We start from the raw sequence: 8,776 nt of genomic DNA, 5'->3' as shown, positions 1-8,776 counted from the left end.
CATCTAAGATGGATACTACATTTTTTTCAAACATAAATTTTTATAAAATACTTTTTATATTGATAATCAGACTATTTTAATGAGATATTGACCTCATGTAATTTTTTACATTAAAATTTTATTTTATTTTATTAAAATAAAAATATCTAGAAAAAATTGGATCTTAATTTTGATTTGCATAATTAATTGCTAACATTTCTGTGTCTAAAAGTAATTATAAAGTATGATTTTTTAATCCAAAAAATTGAGATAACTGATTTTTTTTTCAATTTATATGAGGATACTATAATTTATACGCGTAATTGATAAATTATTTTAATTAACAGTCTTATATATTATAAAGTAAAAAACTTCTTACTATAATAATAATTTTAAGTATTTTTTTTTAATTAAAGATAAGAGTTATAAATTTTTAAAATAAGAAAAATTACATATTACATTAAATCAATGAATTTGATAGTGTCAAATTTCTCTATACTAATAATGTATCACAGAAATTCATTTAATTGTGTATTTTTTCTACTATATTTTTTTGAGTTATTTTTATCATTTTATGTAGTTTCATTATGAAAATCAACATAAGATAAGCCGATATTAACAAAATTTGTTCTTATCTTCTAACAATACATTATGTTATTTACTTTTATTTATTATTTAGGTAAAGAAGATTATCCGTTTTCTTATTGAAAAATATTTAAAATATGTATAATTTATGTAGAATTGCATTCCCATATTTATCGTCTTATTACCAGTTAATGTCCTTTAATTAAATGATTTATATAAAATATAACTTTGAAAGTGAGTTGTAGGATGACGAAGGGCAAAATTGTCATTTCATAAAAAATTTAGAATATTTATTTGTATGATATAACTTCAAAAGTTCGCTATGGATCAAAATAACAAAATAAGCAAGCACCTTTTCATAAATGCTAAGTGTGCCTAATGATGTGACATCTAAGATAGATACTATATCTTTTTCAAACACAAATTTTTATAAAATACTTTGTATATTGATAATCAGACTATTTTAATGAGATATTGACCTCATGTAATTTTGTATGCGAAAATTTTATTTTATTTTATTAAAATAGAAATATCTAGAAAAAAATTGGATATTAATTTTGATTTGCATAATTAATTGATGACATTCCCATGTTTAAAATTAATTATAAAGTATGATTTTTTAATCCAAAAAATTGAGATAACTGGGTTTTTTTTCAATTTATATGAGGATACTATAATTTATACGCTTAATTGATAAATTATCTTAATTAACACTCTTATATATTATAGAGTAAAAAAATTCTTACTATAATGATAATTTTAAGTATTTTTTTAATTAAAGATGAGAATTATAAATTTTCAAAATAAGAAAAATTACATATTACATTAAATCAATGAATTTGATAGTGTCAAATTTCTCTATACTAATAATATATCACATAAACTCATTTAATTGTATATTTTTTCTATTTCATTTTTCTGAGTTACTTTTATAATTTTATGTTGTTTCATTATGAAAATCAATATAAGATAAGCCTATATTAACAAAATTAGTTCTTATCTTCTAACAATACATTATGTTATTTACTTTTATTTATTATTTAGGTAAAGAAGATTATCCGTTTTCTTATTGAAAAATATTTAAAATATGTATAATTTATGTAGAATTGCATTCCCATATTTATCATCGTATTACTAGTTAATTTCCTTTAATTAAAATAATTTATAAAATATAACTTTAAAACTTATTGAATTACTGTAATTTTTACCGCGTTGATCTTTATTAATGGTTATCTTTTTGTTTAAGGTCGCACATTGTATTATCATGTATCTAAATTCTCCTTGAAGCTCTTTTGTTGTAGCACTAAGGACTTATTTGGTATATGCATGATACAGATGAAGTTAATTCATGACATTAGTTATCTTATCACATATATTTGTTTGACATAATGTTAAAGTGAATATAAGTGCACATATTTTTTTATTATTATATAGAAATGTGAGTTGGAGGACAATCAAGAGCCTAAATATCATTTCACATCTAAAAAATATAATTTTTAGTCAATAGTCATATTAACAAAAATTCCATTAGCCATTTTTTTGCTAGCTTATGTGTCTACATTTTCTCAATAGACCCATTATGTGGTTAACAACACTTTTACTTCCAAGTCCCAACTTATTCAATCACATTATTTATGAAGTAATATTTTAAATAAATTTAAATTTATAATCTTAATCTCCTTTCATGAAATATTAAATTGTTTATTGAGAACTAAAATTATTTTTTTATTTTTATGTGGTAAATGTTGAATTTTTTCTCCATATATTTATTTTCTTATATTTTAAACTTTTTAAGTGAAAATTCTTACTCTGCCGAAAATTTTAATACTCCAAGCTTCTAATATTTTAGTCTTTTGCCCAAAAAATACTATCACACATAAAAATTTAAGTTGTTAACCTATTTAAATATATGTTTTTGTTCATTATCAAATAATTTTATAAAAACTATCATTAAATCGGTCTATAAATGTTTTACTAGAAATGAAAAAGAATTACATATGTGATATTCATATAAGCCTTTGAACACACAATTTTTGTATTCACTTATGGATTGTAGGTGTAAGCACAATTGACGTGCATATCAACTCGAAAAACATATATTTAAAAGATAATTTAAAAAAAAAAAAGATTGAAGTGCATCAAATGGTCAGTGTAAAGAACTTTTACTATATAATAAAAATATATTTGTATGTAAGCTTTCATAAAAATTGAGATTTGTAATCTTAAAAATAAAATAATATAATACTTTATTTGCTCCATTTGGGTTGTGCTTATATTCCTAAACATTCGCTCCTTTAATCTTTCAACAATAGTTTGAACAAAATCTTCCTATTATGCCCTTGTCCAATAAATATAATTATTATTGATTTAGAAAGAGGTATAAAATTTAATCAAGAGTATATTAGTGAAATTACTTTTAATTTTATAGGAGTAAAAGATTTATTAATGTGTGTGTCTAACCCAAATAGAGCAAATAAAAAGGAGAAGAGAGCACGATATAATAGATAGATTAACCTGCATGTAAAATTTCTTTAAACTAACATTAAATAACATATACTTTTTTAATCCCTTTAATAAAATTTTAACTCCACCAGTATTAATTTGATTTGTACTTTATTTTTTTATAGATAATTTTCAAATATCAATACTGTATCTTTAGTATTTTTATACTATTTCATTATGAAAATGAATATATGATATGTTTATATGGATAAAAACAATGCTCCTTAATATAAATACGCTATTTACTTTATTTATATGGTGTATTAGGAAAGAAGATTATATTTTAAGAAAATACTGCTCGTAAAATTTTATAGAAAATGTTAATGTACTGACACTTATAATTTTAATTTACCCTCTTGTATAATTTTCAAATAAAATTAAAAATTAAAAACACTAAAATTAGTTATTTAATTCAAAAAAGTGTGTTTAACCCGATATTAAAATAAGCATTGAAGCATATTATATTTTAATTTTAATTTGGGCAATTTAAATAAGTTGTAAGCTATTGTTTGATTTTATATTAATTGTGATCTCTATTATCATTTCTGTCGTATTTATTTAAAAATATTAATTTAAATTTTTTGATAAACTAATTAAATACCGTAGATATATTTAAAATTGTAATATTGGGCCCGTAAATCGGTCCCTTCATCATCTAGTAGTGATAATAATTGTAGAATAGTGAAGAGATGATTTTGTCTAAGGGAGAGACTTTTAATGAAGGCAAGAAATTTAAATTGATTTTCTAAGAATCTCCACGCTTTTAATATACTATAGATAGATATAGATTATACATTATAGATATAGATATAGATCAGGTATATCATATTAAAAATGTGAAGACCCTTAGAAAAGAGAATTAAATTTTTCTCTTTTAATTAAAAGACTACGCAATAGACTAAATTGTCTTTTACTATTTTCTTTTATGACAATTAATTTTAAATATAAAAATATTCGGTTAATAATAATTAATCTAGGAGTCCTTTTCCCTTTGTAATTCTAATAAACTTTTCATACTCTAATACATGATACATGATACATAAATCAAAGAATCTTGCCCTATATAGATATGTTCGACATTAATGATGCAAATCTGCATAGTAATTGCAAATGATGGCCAAGGCAGTTTCATGTCGATTCCAAAGTACTTTTGGTAGGATCTTCAAAATTTTGGTAAGGTTAGAACTATTTAATTTATTTGTATATATCACCTTTAAATTATTGGTCTTGATCTTGCTCTTACAACTTCCTCTATTGTCACTTTTCGGCTAGGAGGCTAACCTATTTCTCTCCTCTTAATCTTTTTAGTAGTATTATTTAATTATCACCTAGTTTTGTATTTTCTTAAATATTTATTATTATCTATTGATGTATTTTGTTGTCTCTTTTCTTATAGTCGAATATCCATTGAAAACAACACTTCTACCTCACAAATATAGGTGGAAGATTTGTATATATCCTACTTTTCTTGAACTCGATTTGTGAAATTACATTGAATAGATAAAATTATATTGAATATTTCGTTGTTGTTGTTGTATTTAAAAGGGTATTGTCTGTTGAACCAAATTTTTGACGTTTCACACCTCTGTATAATATCAAGTTGTATGAAATTATGAAACTAATCAACTCTCTTAATGTTTATTTAAAGTTGTAAACTCATATAAATTCTAGGTACAATGGAGTAGAGCTGTCAATATGGTTTTGGCCCGTGAGACCGACCCAACCCAACCCTTTAATTAAGTGGAGTTGGGCTAAGTTTTTCAGTCCATTTAGAAATGAGGGTTAGAAGCCCAACCTTACTTGGTCTGTCGGCCTCAGAGGAGCCTCAGAGGTTAGCCCTGGTTGGGACATTAAAACTAATTATAAATATTTTAAAGTTGGTTATTTATTTATTAGAAATTAGAATTTAGTCCGTCTTTTCTAACTAGCCACTTATTGTTTTATCCATTCTTTGGTTGATATTAATTTTGTGAAAGTTCTTAATGTGTGTTTGAAATGGCCGGTAAGATGCTTTTAGTTGTGAACTTCAAAAAGTTGCTTCTACTCGTGATGGTTTAGTAGTTGTTGCCTTTCCTTAATGTAATATTCTGTTCTTTAAATTTAGAATCTCTTCTGCTATAATCTTGCTTCTTTTATGCAGATATTTTGTGTATATCTATATTTATTATCTTAACCATATTAGAATTTTTCTATTGAATTTGTAGCTTATCATAATTTCTTTGCTTACTACAATAAATGCCATGAGCTAATTACAACTAAGGTATCGTTTAGTGTGAGGTATAAGGGATAAATAGTTTGAGATAAAATGAAGGATTATTTTATAGCATGTTTGGTGTGATGTATTAGTTAGTACCGACATTATTTATCGCATCATTTACACCATAGTGATGAAATAAATTATTCGTATACATAATGAAATAAATAATTCTGAGATTAATTATCCCAGGATAACTCTTTCCCAACCTAACAACCCTTAAGGGGTCATTTGGTGTGAGGTATAAGGGATAAATAGTCCCGGGATAAAAGGAAGAATTATTTTATCCCTTGTTTGGTTTGAAGTATTTGTTAGTATTGAGATTATTTACCCCATCATTTACTCCATAGTGATGGGATGGGTTATCCCACATGCATAGTGGATAACTAATTCTGAGTTATCCCGAGATAACTAATTTCAAAATTAATTATCCCAGGATAACTCTTTCCCAACCAAATGATCCCTTAAAGGTAATAGTAAGATGCCTATACCATGCTAAAAACTAGTAGGAAACATATTAAAGTGAAACCATAAAAGTTGGTGATATTCTAGTACTTACAATATTTTCGTTTCTCATGTTTCAGATTAATTATTGACGTTGCCTTCTATAGACATATCAACTGAAAATGTATTTCTCCTTATCCCTTTATTTATGGAAAAAAAATAACCCAAAAGAAATAAGGTGAACCTCATTGACAAATATCAATCTTGACTAATTGGTCGTTAAAGAAAAAGAAATCTTATCTCTTTCTTACAACAAAATAAATAAATAGTTCAATAATGTTTTTTTAGTGTAAACTTTATAGCTTAAGCAAGTTAAGTGGTATATATAATTTTTACTTCAATTTTTAATTCTTACTATTAAATTTTTTTAATTTGATATAAATATTGTAGACATGTAATTTTATCCTACCCAATATTAATTTTTACCTATTTATCCTACCCTACCCTCACCTCGACCCCTACCTAATTCCATCTAGGGGTGTACATAGGTCGGGTAAATTCAATTTTTATTAAAAAATAAATCAAACCAATCATGTCGGTTTATTAAAACTATAAACCAAATCAAACCAACATAAAATTGATTTTTTCGGTTTAGGTTTTAGTCATTTTTTTTGAATTTTTCATTTTTTTGGATTTTTTCTTATAATTTTTAGTTTTTACAATTATATTGTGATCGAAGACTAGATCAAATATGTTTTCACTCACGTGCTAATGAAAAATCATAATTGTGAAAAAATGAGGAGTGAAAAACTCTCTTGAACTAAAAAGTGAGATGAAGAGTGCAAAGTTTAGGTTTTAAGTTTATATTGAGTTTTGGATCATTTAATTAGCAATTAATGGATAAATATTATAACTTAAAGGCCTAAATCTAAATATATATAGGGCAAAATTCAGAAATAGTATACTTATCCCCTTAATCATGAGTTTCATAACAACAGTTTCATAATTACATAATATAACAAGTTATATTTTGTATTTTTGTAAACTGTTACTACAAAAATATAAATATATATGATTTTTACAGCCCTTATAATGATATGTATTTTGTATTTTTGCAAACTGTTGTTACATAAATACAAATACATACAAATACATATGCTACAAAATGTAATTTGATAAAAGTGTTGCTATTTTTCGAAATTTAATACTTAAGTATGCTACTTTATGGGCAAAATTCAAAAATAGTATACTTATCCCCTTAATTATGAGTTTCATAACAACGGTTTCATAATAAATAATATAGCAAGTTGTATTTTATATTTTTGTAAACTGTTGCTACAAAAATACAAATACATATGATTTTTACTACCCTTATGATCGATATGTATTTTGTATTTTGCAAACTGTTGCTACAAAAATACAAATACATACAAATACATATGCTACAAAATGTAATTTGATAAAAGTATTATTATTTTTTGTAATTTAATATTTAAGTATGCTAGTTTATATATTTTATATATCTACATTACTTTCAAATTATTGAAAATTAAAAAGTAGATTATAATTAATATTTTATGTATAAAAAAGTTCGAATATTATATATATATCTATATATTATATCGGTTTGATTCGAATTTGGTTTGAATTTTTTTTTTTTTTTGATTAACAGCAAATCAAATCAAGAATGATCGATTTTTTTTCTATCACCAAACCAATCAAATCAAATTATAAGTTATTTTTTTTATTAGTTTGATTCGTCGGATGGATTTATGTTGACATTTGATCTGTAACTCCTAATTCCACCCACTCACCGACACACACACACATCCACACCCACTCACTCCTCCATTAATCACACTCGCAACAAAATATACACCACACACACAATTCAATTCATACAAAAACTCTCTCAAGTAACCTCACCGTGTACACACAGACGGCTGGCAAAAGAAAGAGGGGGAGAAAAGACAGCAACCAACAACACACAATACACTCCAATTCTCCATTGAAATACACACTACAAGATATACACAGCAACAACACAGCGATGGGGGTATTAGTGAGAATACATTCACTGGAAATTTGAAAACACACACACACAGAGTAGAAATCGAGAGAGTAGAGAGGGAACTGGGGGAGAAGATCGTCAGTGGGAAAATCAAGAGTAGAGAAAAGAGATTATTTCAGAGAGAGTGAATCGAGGGAGAATTGAGAGGGAGAGTTACGGCAGAGAGAGGGAGAGTTACGGCAGAGAGAGAGGTCTTTCCGGCGAGGCATCACTGAAAACGTTGCCGCGGTCAGGTTCTCTCTGTTTTTCGTCATTGTCGGAGCTCGCCGGAGTTCCGACGCGACGGGAACGACGACCCCAACTTTAATCCGACCGAATTGGACCGACTTTAGTCCGATTTCGGCGAAATCTGCCGGAAAACGGTGGAAACAGTAACGGGCAGATATTGAGGTTGTTTTGTTCGTATTGAGTTTTTTTCTGCGGGTTTTTTAATCTTTTCGGGTTGCTGTTCTCGATACCGAGTTGAGTTTGGTCGTTGTTGAGGTTTGATTCGGGGTATTCCGGTGGCAGCCGTCGAACAATTTGCGGATTGAAATAAAATTGAGGTTCAGTTCTTCAACTCTATTCTTCTTTTATTTCATCTTAATGTGGTGTGTTGATGCTATAATTGTGTGACCCGTATGATGGATGATGTGACTTTGATAAGTCGATTGAATAATATTAATTGTCGTGGCTTGTTGTTTGACTCTGTATTGAATTTAATTAGTCACATTGTTTGGGAGTGAAGTGGGTCGGAAATTGAAAAATTGATAAAGAGCGCGCAGTAGTATCTAAATTCTAAATCTTAATTTGTTCTGAATCTTTTATTTGGGACTGAGCGAACATTTGCCAGCATATAAAATAATCTTGCATTATTATCTTTTCTTTTATCCTAGTGACTCGTGATTCTTTCCGCAAACGGATTTCTTCTGTCACAAGTAATTAACCAAGTTGTTGATGAA

General features: G+C 26.5%; 1 protein-coding gene across 3 annotated transcripts in view; it reads left to right on the top strand.

Moving 5' to 3' along the window:
* Positions 1-7,523: 7,523 nt before the first annotated feature.
* The window catches only part of LOC124885555, a 37,926-nt gene continuing 36,673 nt past the window's right edge, over positions 7,524-8,776 (top strand). The window contains exon 1 of one of the 3 annotated variants that reach the window (XM_047393463.1): positions 7,524-8,380. The gene's annotated coding sequence lies outside the window, so the exon portion shown is untranslated. The remainder of the gene's footprint in view (positions 8,381-8,776) is intronic. The other 2 variants (XM_047393464.1, XM_047393462.1) reach the window with 2 other exon arrangements.

The sequence above is a fragment of the Capsicum annuum genome, chromosome 7 (assembly GCF_002878395.1).
Source record: "Capsicum annuum cultivar UCD-10X-F1 chromosome 7, UCD10Xv1.1, whole genome shotgun sequence".
Classification (NCBI taxonomy): Eukaryota; Viridiplantae; Streptophyta; class Magnoliopsida; order Solanales; family Solanaceae; genus Capsicum; species Capsicum annuum.
This window is presented reverse-complemented; position numbering and strand designations above follow the sequence as displayed.